Here is a 12,290-nt window from a genome sequence, read left to right as displayed (position 1 = left end):
TTAACAAAAATATTGTGTACAATTTCTGGAGACCACACTTTCAAAAACATATAAACAGGATGGAGTCGGTCCAGAAGAAGGCAACTAAAATGGTTGATGGACCATGCTATAAGGGGTATGGGGACAGAAATCTCAATATGTATCGTATATACTCAAATATAAACTGAGATTTTTGGACCCAAAAAATGGTCCAAAAATGAGAGTCTCGGTTTATCTTAGTCTTCCCCTTCCACTGCTGCAGCATCCCCTCTGAACAGGCAGACTTTTGCTGCTGTGATCAGCGCATGCCCGCACCTCAACCCTTACCAGAGCATCAGCTACTGCTCCCTCCCAAGCCAGAGAAACACCTGCAAACCCATCTGCTGGGAGCCTCGCAAGACTGCTGCTGGAAGTCCCGGTGGCCATTTATATTGCAGAGGAACGAGTTGGAATGCTCTTGCCCCAACGCGCCGCAAAACCACCAGAAGATCCCGGTAGGCCTGGTGGAATGTCAGCCTCACTTGCCAGGGAGGAAAGGAGCATTAGCTGATGTTCCAGTGGTGTGCAGACAGGGGTGCAGGTGTTCCTATGACTTGGGAGGGAGCATTAGCTGATGGTCTGGTGAGGGTTAAGACGCAGGCAGGGGTACGGGCATTACTCTTGCTTGGGAATGAAGGAGGAAGCATTAGCTGTTCCGGTGGGGACTGGGGCATGGGTGGTGGTGTGGGCATTACTTTTGCTTGGGAGGCAGGGAAGGAGCACTAGCTGATGTTCCAGTGGGGTTAGGGTATGGGCGGGGTGTGGACATGCCCTGATTGCAGCAGCAAAAGTCTGCCAGTTCAGGGAAGGCTTGCAGTGGTGGTGGAGGGATAAACTCTTAGGAAGGAGGGTGGTAAGGCATCTCAAGGGAGGAATGGTAGAATATAAACCCTCAGTTTATATTCGAGTTACTGTTTTTCCCTTAAAAAGGGGGGGGGCATAGGTTTATATTTGAGTATGTACGGTATACTTTGGAGGAAAGGAGAGGGAGATATGATAGAGATGTTTAAAAACCTATGTGGTGAGTCTCTTTCAGTTGAAAGAAAACTAGAATGAGGGGGCATAGGATGAAGGTGAGAGGGATTACGTAGACTCAGAAGTAATCTCAGAAAATACTGTTTCATGGAAAGGATGGTGTTTTCCGGTGGAGGTGGTGGGGCTAAAAAAATGTATCAGAATTCAAGAAAGCTTGGGACAGGTACATTGGATTTCTAAGCGAAAGGGCAGGATAGTAGATGGCATGGATAGGCAGACTAGATACGCCATATGGTCTTTATCTGCCTTCATTTTTCTGTGTAACATGTGCTATATTCAATTCATTTAAAAGAAATGGAGAGGTAGATTAGGAAAAGATTAAAGTCTTGTTTGTCTATGCCGTTTATTTACCAAATATGGGTTTAAGGAATATTTCATAAGCTTGTTTCCAGGAATACACAACTGTCTGATTCATTAGAAATCACTGATGTTTTCATCACAATTGTTTCTTATTGCCAGGAAAAAAGACACACTACCTTAGTAACAGAGGTAGATATTCAGATTCTCTAAAGGTAAGATAACCGGCTAATATCTTTAGGGAATATTCAGCTAAACCTAATCTGTGTTTCCAGCAGCATATTTTCCCTGCAGTGGCGTAGCGAGGGTGAGAGGCACCCAGAGCGGTGGCACTGCCTCCCCACTGCCCCCTGCCATTCGTCCCCTTCCCCTGTACCTCTAGTTCACTGCCATGAGCAACAACTTCCACGTGCTCCTCACAACCCCGTCAGCTCCTCCTCTGACGTCACTCCCGGAAGTGACATCAGGAGGGAGAGCCGACGCAGTCGCGAGGAGAACATGGAAGTTGTTGCTCATGATGGTGAACAACTAGAGGAACGGGGGGAAGGGGGCACGCGTGAGGGGAGGAGTGGGAAGAGGTGAGGGGGCAGAGAGGAGGAAGGATGCCGGCGCCCACACCAACATGGCGCCAGAAGAGGACTGCCCCCCTCCCCCCTTTACTAAGTCACTGTTTCCCTGATCTAACTTGGAAAAATTTGGTTGGTTGGATTTAGGGGCTTTATATATTAAACCACTTACGGTTTTGCATTTCACACCCCACAATGGCAAAAGTTAAGGCATGTTAACTGCAAAACCTTTGCATTAGTGTTTGGGAGGGTGTAATGCTGGCATATAGGAAAATATTCATAGATCACCAAATCTTCCCAGCATATCAAGACATAAACATTCATAATACTATCTTGTAGACAATTGAATATTTTTCTAAAGTGTGTAGATTCCCAGAGGGCTCACTTTCCTTTATTTAGAGTTCATAGATGGGCTTCCCAGTCAACAAATGCAATAGGTTTCTCCATTTCCAAGATACAGGGAATGTAGTTTGTGTTTAAGACTGCAAGATGCATTTTCACGCCAGAAGACTCATTTTTCTAAACAATAGAGTTCCCCCTTTATCGTGCCATTTCTTCTATTCATTTTCCATATACATACTATATAATTTTATTAACGACAAATAGGGCTCCTTTTACTAAGGTGCGCCAGCATTTTTAGCACACGTAGGAAATTACCGTGCGCTATGATTCTAGAACTATTGCCAGCTCAATGCTGGGGTTAAGGTCTAGTGCGCGAGGCAATGTAGTGCACGCTATTCCGTGCGTTAAAGCCCTAGCGTACCTTAGTAAAAGGAGTCCATAATGGTAACCACAAAATTAAACTACACAAAGCCATTTCCCATTATTCCTTAAGGAACAGTAACTTGATAACATAGTAGCAGCTAAATATCAAACTGGCCTATCCTATGTGCCTAGTAAAGGCTGTTGCTTACTGGGATTAATCCCCAAATCTTTGTTTAGGGCTGTTGTTACCACTCTGTGCAGGTTTCCTTTGCCTTCTTAGAAGTGCAAAAGAAATTTTACAGCTGTTTTGAGTTGAAGTGCTGGATGCTTGCTTTCCATCCTCTTATTTAGAGCAGGGGTGTCCAACCTTTTGGCTTCCCTGGGCCGCATTGGCCCAAAACAATGTTTCTGGGGCCTCACAAATGCTGCAGCAAGACAGAGGAGGGAGCTGGCAAGACGGTAAACACCTGGGGGCAGCAGAGGAAAACACTGCATCGCCCTCGACCGGGGCCGCACAAAATATTTCATGGGGCCGCATGCGGCCCTCAGGCCACAGGTTGGACACCTCTGATTTAGAGATTTGGTGGTGGGGGTGGGGGGGTATAGAACATCCCACTTGATTTTGAATTCCAACACCATTTCTGTCCCAGCAGGTCACTTTAGATATCCATCATTCTTTCTGTGAACAAATATCTCCTGATGTTCCTCCTGAATCTATCTCCCTGCAGATCATGTTCTATTTTCTTTAGTTCCTCCTTCGGAAAAGTTTAGCTTGTTGATTAAATACTTCAAAGATAGCATCCTATTTTTCCTGGGCTCCCTGTTCTCCTCTAGAATTGTATATATACACACACACACATATACAGTATACAAGAGAGAGAGCGAGACAGGCCCATTTTGGCTACTTTCCTTGGACTGCCTCTAATCTCTTTGTATCAATTATTTAGAATCACTGAAGATATGAACTGAATGACTATAGATAATTGACAGGTTAAAGGAATTATGATGGTTATATCATCAGCATAACGATGTAGTTGAATTCCTAGATTTGCCAATCTTGTCTCCATAGATGCTAGATATATATTGAACAATGGCGAAAGAGAGGATCCCTGTGGAACCCCATTGGAGTTGTCCCATGTACCTGAATGAGTGTTTTCAAAATAAACTTGGTAGGTTCAGGATTTTAAGAAGTCTTGAAACCATTTTATTACCTTGCCAGAAACACCCATGCAGTCCAGACAATCATATTACCTTCAAAATTGTACTTTTAGTATTCAAAACCCTTTCCACTAATGAACCTCAATTCATTGATAAATTACTTATCCCTTATAGCACTTCGCGTTCTCTCTGGTCTACTAATCAAAAGCTTATAGTAGTCCCCTCTTTGAAAGTTATTGCAACACGACAACACGATATGTTTTCAGTGATGGCACTGCAGCTTTGGAATGCCATGCCTCAGCATTTAAGAGAGGAAAATGACTTGACTCGTTTTAAAAAGTAATTTTTAAGTTTTCTTTTAAAGATGCTTTTAATCTTTAAATTATGGTTAAAGTTTATATTAGTTTTCTTCTTTGATGTACTTTTCCCTCCATATATGGCTCTCTTCTGTACTCTAAAATACTGAATTGTAGTTCTGTTCCCTATTACCTTGTGTATTAGTCGGGCTGTAAGTCTTTTGGTCTAACCCATTATTTTAAATTGTATGTCTAAATATGTTTGTTTATCAATTTTGTGCCTCGCTTAGTAAAACTAAGTAAGCGATTCATCAAACTAAAATAAAACTTGAAACTTGATATGGCTTCCAAAACTGAACAAAGCATTCAATTGGGTCTCAACAAATGACCTGCACAGGAGCACTATCACTTCCTTTATGCCACGAGTGATGCCCCGATCTCTGTAGCGTAGAATTCTTCCTGCATTGACATAACATAACATTTTCAAATCTATGCAGTTTAATAATACTGCTACAACACAAAATGAAATACATTTTTCAATCTTTCATTTCAAAAATTTCCTAAAGTCTTTAATAGTTTCCTAAAAATTTGATATGATGTAGATATAAAGAATAATTTACCAAAATCAGTATCCCAAGTAGCTGCTTGACATGACAGTAGTAGATTGTGATATCTTTTATAGTAGCAACCTTTGGGTGATAAAAAATCAAACAGGGAAGATATCCGAGTAGAACATCTATGATGGGAACAATAATTTGATCAACTAAAAAGGCTGGAGCCATACCAGATATTACTTTGTAACACAGGCAACCAAACTTGAACTGCACTCTAGCTTTCATGGGGAGCCAATGCAGCTCCTTGTAATAAAGCGTTATGTGTTCCAATATTTTAAATTTAAAAATCAGAAGAATTGCTGTATTCTGTATTAATCGAAGTCAAGCCAGGTTTTTTTGGTTGACTGCCAGCTATACAATATTGGCACAGGAGTCATCCCATGTACCTGAATGAGTGCTTTCAAAATAAACTTGGTAGGTTCGGGATTTTAAGAACTCTTGAAATAATTTTATTACCTTGCCAGAAACACCCATGTGGTCCAGACAATCCAACAATATAGAATGATTGACCAAATCAAAATCACCTTGTTTGATTGTTTCACTACCTTGAGATCCTCAGATACTATTAACCCAGGTTCTCTTCTAGTCCATGTAAACCAACCTCTCTTCTCCTACTGCAAACTGCTCCTTAGGATTTCTTTGCTTCACTCTGCATTTCTTCATAGTAAAGCTCAACTGTCAGGCATTCAATCAGTCTTCTAATTTTTATAGATTACTTCTCATTTTGCCTATTCCCTCAGAGGTGTCTACTCTGTTTCTAAACTTTTTATAATTGCCCACTAACCCTTCTGATAGGTCACTTAGAAAGATATTGAGCAGAACTAGTCGTAAGTCTATCCCTGAAGCCCTCCACTACTCACCTTTCCTGTCTGTGAATTCCAGTATTATTCTCTGCCAGTTAACTATTTTCTAATCCAATTTATCACATTGGGACCTACTCCTAGATTGACACTGTTTCTTACAGGATGTTCATGAATAAACTGAACAATCTCTACAGAAATTCAAGTCAACCATATTCAACACTACCTTTGTTGTAGTCCTCTGGTAACCCAGTCAAAAAAAAAATTGGTCAATTAATTTGGCATGATCTGCCTCTGTTTAAAACATATTGCTTTGGATCTTGCAACTCGCTGGATAGTCTATTCATGATGTAATATAATAACATTATAAACATCAAGAAAAGGAGCAGAGGGTTATTGTTGGACATGACCCAACTGCTGACTTTAGTAGAGTAAACCAGTTTTTGTATATTTTGTGTTACACTGCTCTCTAGTGGATGTGCTAATGAACTCAAGTAACATTTAACCTTAATATGTAATCTTTAATCCAACAGATAGTGAGTATTACAGTATAGAAGATTCCCCCTTCTCCCTAGAGTTGCTCAACATTTATCCAACCTGCCTTAGGATATAATGTTTATCCAAGATGGTCATCTGTAGAAAAACAAAGAAAATGACAAGTTGTATTTTACACAAAGAGAATCATTTCTAATGGTTAATGTGTGCAAATGCTATTATGTTATCTGCAAACGGAAGGAGAAAACTCCGCACAAATATCCAAACACAGATGGCCAAACAAAAATAATGCTATGGCCATATAATATTTAATAGATGTCAAACATGTACTATACATAACATATAAAAAGACCCGACTCAGGCTGTGTTTTGGTGTGTCTGCTAGCATCATAGATCTATCATCTATAAAAATTAAAATCAGATTTTATTTTTATTTTTACAGATGATGATGGACTCCTAATGCAGGTAGACATGCTGAAACACAGCCTGTGTTGGGTCTATTTTCATCCCCATCCCGTCCCTGCAAACTCTATCTTCATCTGCACAAGCTTTGAACCAAAAATGCTATATCACACTTCATCCAAAATAAGGAAAACATTCTGAAATTTAATTCCAGTCCACTGAAAAATGTACTTCTAGGTCAAGCTCCAGCAACTTTATGTGCTCACAAAGGATGTTTAAATGATTTTAAAATGACTTTTATAAGGTAGAAAGAAAACAATTTCACTTAGTTCAGTGGTCTCAAACTCGTGGCTTGGGGACCAGATGCAGCCTGCCAGGTACTATTTTGAGGCCCTTGGTATGTTTACGATAAAATAAAACAGTTTCTTGATTGTCTCTTTAGCTATAAATTACAATATTATTATTAAGACTTAGCCAAAAGGAAAGATTTATAAACTAAAGTTTTACCTCATGCAAAATTGTTATTTCATTAATAAGACATTAACAATTTTTTTCTGAGGCCCTCCAAGTACCTACAAATCCAAAATGTGGTCCTGCAGCTAAAGGATGCACTGCTGATAGCTCTTTGGCTGTCAGGATCTACTCTTCCTATCATTTCTTCTGCTTTTGCCCCCCCCCCCCCTCCCCAAGGAGAGACTGATGAAGCAAAGGAAAACAGCAGGGATATAGGGAGTGTGGGGTAAAAATATGATCATTTTACAGTGATAGTCAAGTTCTTTCTAAGCTGAGCATGTGTCCTCCCACTGTATTGCTACCATATTGTGTTTTCAATTAATGGCAATCATTGTATTAAGCAGGATATAAGGGGGGGCATAACTTTGCCTGGGAACTTGAAAAGACACTAAAAGGATAGAAATGCTTCAGAAGGCGAGAGATGAAAAGCATATTATGGCACAATACTAAAATGTTTTAATTCAGAGACTGCTCTAGTTTAGAGATTGGACAGTATGCTGAGTACAAGCTTTTCTGTTACCAGAAAAGCAAAGAGGAAATATCTGATATTACTCAAGGTCTAATGCCTGGGAAAACTACACTAAGGATGTGGTAGTCATAACATAACAGTAGGCTATAGCTAAAAGTCATAAACAACTTGTAAATAACAGAAAACTGTTCCCTGAACACAGGTGTGCTGGGATGTCTCTTTATTCAGCTTCTTCTAATATTGTTTGGTTAGCATTACTGGCAAATGTTTTTAAATAGATATTTGCAACAGAATAGAGAAAGTACCTATGTCCTAGAGCATGTCAACAAGGTTGTGTCCTAAGTGAACATGTTACCCCCTCTATTGCTGACAGGGGTGAAAACAATAGTATGTGATAACTGAGTCATTATTGTTGCTAGGGAAACCATGTGACTTGAAACTAACCAATAGAACATTGTTGGAGTATGCAAGTTATCACTGGATCTTAATGAAGCAATTGTAATTTAATTGGAAGATGTACCAACTATGTATATTTAATAATGAATTAATTGATGTCATAATCCCAATAAAATGGCTAGTCACTTGTAATTCGGGGAGATTCATGGTTGTTTCCCTACCAGTTAGTAGGGTGCCAAGAATTCCCAAGGCCTTCAATGTTTAAACTATACTTTTGTGTCTGGTAATTTTGTCCTTGGCCTCCTCTAGAGCAGTGGTTCCCAACCCTGTCCTGGAGGAACACCAGGCCAATCGGGTTTTCAGGCTAGCCCTAATGAATATGCATGAAGCAAATTTGCATGCCTATCACTTCCATCATATGCAAATCTCTCTCATGCATATTCATTAGGGCTAGCCTGAAAACCCGATTGGCCTGGTGTTCCTCCAGGACAGGGTTGGGAATCACTGCTCTAGAGATAGAAGAAAGAGCTGAGGGGCTGTGCAGCCTGTTCATGTAGTTATTTAGAGCAAACAGGGATAGGTAGGTTTCCTGGTGTCCTACAAAACTTGCTTGTCCCTCACTATTGAAAATGTGATAGTGAAACGGCGCTCTACACTGGCAGGACAGATGGTGGATTCCTAGTTAGCTTATACAGTGAGTAGTGTATAACATCTTAAAGAACTGTATTTATTTACAAATACAGATTACAAAGTAGGTTACAAAAGAATTCAAGCATAATCAAGGGAGGGAGAATGGATTGTTTTTCCTTCTATTGCTGCTAGAAGATTAAAGGCTCAAAAGAGGATTTCTCGCATTAAGTGCTGGGTCTTGGAAGTGAGGTATAAAAATATTTCTTCAGTGTAAATGTGCAATACTGCTGAGTGGTCAGACAGCAAGATAAAACTGACTAAATGTTCTTAAAATGTAGCTAGCTATATATAACCAACTTTCTTGGCCACTCAGTAGCACTCTGAAAATTTACCTCTATGGAAATTTTCGTTACAGTCGGGGAGACAGTATACACAGGACTCCTATTAATAGCCCTGATGACATAAGGGAAAGGGACTAATTAATTGTTAGATTAATACCCTAATTGTACTTATAGGGCAAAGTCAGGCCCAAAGATATCACTGGGGGGCAGGCCAGAAGGCAAGGCACAGCATGGAGGGAGGGAGACGACGGAGGGAGGAGGAATGATTTTATTTTTTATTTAGTGATTAATTTACATCTGCTGTCTGTTCAGGAAGAAATGCATTTGTTTCTTTTCCTCTGGGGTTATACTGCTTGCAGAGACTTGCATCTTAGGGTTTGTTTGTAAATATTAGTACTTTTAGTTTTTAGTTCTGCATTTGCACGGGGTTATCTGTTTTCTGGTAGGAATGAATGTTGAGAAGCATACAGTGTGTTTTTGTGTATTTTAATTTTGTGGTTAACCATTATGTGGTAATACAATTATATTGTGTGCATGTAAATATGAAAAATGAATGGAAAAAATGGTGTTACAATTAGTACTATTATGGGGCGGAGTCTGGGGTGGAGATAGGCGGGGTCTGGCCCACGACTTAGCCCAATGTTCTTCAACTGCTGGTCCGCGGACCGGTGCCAGTCCACAAAATAATTATTGTATTTCCACTGGTCCATAGGTGTCAAAAGGTTGAACACTTCATTAAAGCACTGAGAGCAAAGAGAATAGGCAGGGTGGAGGAGCCTAGCATAGACCTGTGGGGAAAACAGCAGCAGCAAAGATAACAATGGAAATATCCCACCCTGTGCTTCAAGTTTATTAAAATTTGTTAACCCGCTTATCACATTTCTAAGCGATATATAAGTAGATAAAATAAGTAGATAAGTAGATAAAAATAAAACTAGGAATTACATTTACAATTCAAAGGCATTGTGTGAGTGCATTTCAAAACAAACTTCTGGTGAAACAATAGGTAAGGGGGAGAAAATACACTATTGTAAAGAAAAGTGGGACGAAGAAGGTAAGTACAACAGGAGAGGGAATTCTGGTTGTGCTGGTGAAGTTGCAGATGGTGAGTGTGTCTAAATAAGGACGTTTTTAAGTTAGCTTTGAAACGGTTAAGCGATGATTCTTCCTGTAAATAAATTGGCGTGGAGTTCCATAATTGTGGGGCATTTACAGAGAAGATAGAGGAACAGGTGGTATAGTAAATAATTTGTCGCAATGAAGGTATTGATAGTAGGGGCTCCTTTCACTAAGCCGCGATAGCGATTTTAGCGCGCGCAGAATTGCCTCATGCGCTAAACCCGCGCTACGTGGCTAGAACCAATGCCAGCTCAATGCTGGCGTTGGCGTCCTAGTGCGTGAGGCAATGGAGCCTGCGCTAAGCACGCGCTAAAACCGCTTTCGCAGCTTAGTAACAGGAGCCCTAGATGTTGAGTATTTGATCGGAGAGATCTAGAGGGGGCATGTAGAATTAGAAAATATCATCATTTTCAGTTCAAATGTTTTATTGATCTTAATATACAAGAAGAACAGGAAATGTTAACAAGACAGGATACAAATAAGCTGCACAAAATAAGGAATCTCAAAATGTTGACGAACAATACGATGCAACAACAACAAAACACTCCTGATTTGCCAAACAAATCCTAAACTAGAAAAAACAAGGAAGGCAACCAAGTCACATCAAGGTCTGCGTGGGGGAAGCCCACAGTGCCAAACTTGTCTCACAACTTATAAGCCAAATACAGTGTAACAAGTCAAAAAAGCATGTCACACTGTATAATGTTGTAGGGCGCTCTCAGTGTGAACCCTCAGTGATAGGAGCACAGCTCCGACACTTCACTTCTGGGTCAAGGCAATAAGCCTCCACCCACAACAATACGATGCAGCAGATTGAACCATGCCTATCTAACAGGAGAGTGTCGGCACAATCTGCAGCCAACATTGTGCACAGTATTCAAAGCACCAAGAGTCATCCTTGGGGAAACAAACAGCTTTGGCAAGACCTGGCCAGATTCACAGAAGAGTACGTTTTGAACTGGCTTTAACTGTTGGCCTACTGCCCTCTAGCTGCCAGCCTGCGGCTCTGTCTCCTTCTGCCCCTTGCACTGTACCAGCACTGCAAGTTGAAGGAGGTTGCAGATGTGGCAGAGAGATATTCTTGGTCTGTAGCTTGGCTTCAGCTTGCAAATTTCTTTCATCTCTGCCAAACAGGCAAGGATGGTTTAGATTCCTCTACAACAGTGTTTCCCAGGTTGGTCCTGGAGTATCCCCTTGCCAGTCAGGTTTAAAGGATATCCATAATGAATATGCATGAAATAATTTTGCATATAATGGAGGCAGTATATGGAAATCGAGTCCTTGCATATTCATTGTAGAAACCCTGAACACCTGACTGACAAGGCAGTAAGAACAAAAGAATTACCGCTGCTGGGTGAGACCAGTGGTCCATCGTGCCCAGCAGTCCGCTTATGCGGCGGCTTCCAGGTCAAAGACCAGTGCTCTAAATGAGTCCAGCCTCACCTGCGTACATTCCAGTTTATCAGTAACTTGTCCAACTTTGTTTTGAATCCCTGGATGGTGTTTTCCTCTATAACAGACTCCAGAAGAGTGTTCCAGTTTTCCACCACTCTCTGAGTGAAGAAGGACTTCCTTTACATTTGTACGGAATCTATCCCCTTTCAACTTTAGAGAGTGCCTTCTCGTTCTCTCTACCTTGGAGAGGGTGAACAACCTGTCTTTATCTGCTAAGTCTATTCCCTTCAGTATTTTGAACGTTTCGATCAAGTCCCCTCTCAGTCTCCTCTTTTCAAGGGAGAAGAGGCCCAGTTTCTCAAATCTCACTGATGCCTGCCCAAAGCTGAAGGGGAACAATCTAACTTTATGCTTTAGGGCCCCTTCCAGGTTTCTGACCTGCGCCCCAGCAGGTCTAACGCCATCCCTGAGATAATAAATGGCATAACAGCATTAGCAACTCTGTTAATGTTTTCATGCCATATTAAAATGACAGTACATACCTGATATAAGAATGCATTTTGCAATGTGCTGGATACATGATAGACTTCATCTGGAGCTATTCATGTATTCATCCTCCAGTGCACAATAAATATCTTCATGGGTCATGAAGAAAATTCTGACATTTCCCATTAGCCATTACATAGGCGGTGCTATAGCAGTTGCCATGTGAAAATCTTTGCCTATTTCTTCTCCCTTGCAAAAATACAAACATAATTCAAACAAATAAATAAAACTAATACAGTAGCCAGATCATCTCTGTTATGGACTCGTAATACGACTGATGTTATGTGGATGCCTGCATCTGTGTGATCTTAAATATTTTTTGAAAATGATGGGACATAGAGAAAGAAGCTGATGTTGGGAAGAGTTCATTGGGGGAGAGTGGGGAAGTCTGTGGAAAGTGTGAATTGGTTTTGCTGGTCGGGGATTAAAGTAAGTGCTTATGCTGAGGGGTGGGAGTTGCCTAGTGATTCGCACGGTAGCTTAGGAGTCAGTGCA

At 40.8% G+C, this 12,290-nt stretch overlaps 1 protein-coding gene across 2 annotated transcripts in view; it reads right to left on the bottom strand.

Moving 5' to 3' along the window:
• Positions 1–6,016: 6,016 nt before the first annotated feature.
• TMEM158 (transmembrane protein 158) overlaps positions 6,017–12,290 on the bottom strand; it is a 32,490-nt gene continuing 26,216 nt past the window's right edge. Inside the window, exon 3 of one of the 2 annotated variants that reach the window (XR_004538405.1) lies at positions 6,017–6,122. The gene's annotated coding sequence lies outside the window, so the exon portion shown is untranslated. Of the gene's footprint in view, positions 6,123–11,855; positions 11,985–12,290 lie in introns of those variants that run through there. The other variant, XR_004538406.1, reaches the window with a different exon arrangement.

This window comes from Geotrypetes seraphini, chromosome 2, assembly GCF_902459505.1.
Source record: "Geotrypetes seraphini chromosome 2, aGeoSer1.1, whole genome shotgun sequence".
In the NCBI taxonomy this organism is placed as follows: Eukaryota; Metazoa; Chordata; class Amphibia; order Gymnophiona; family Dermophiidae; genus Geotrypetes; species Geotrypetes seraphini.
This window is presented reverse-complemented; position numbering and strand designations above follow the sequence as displayed.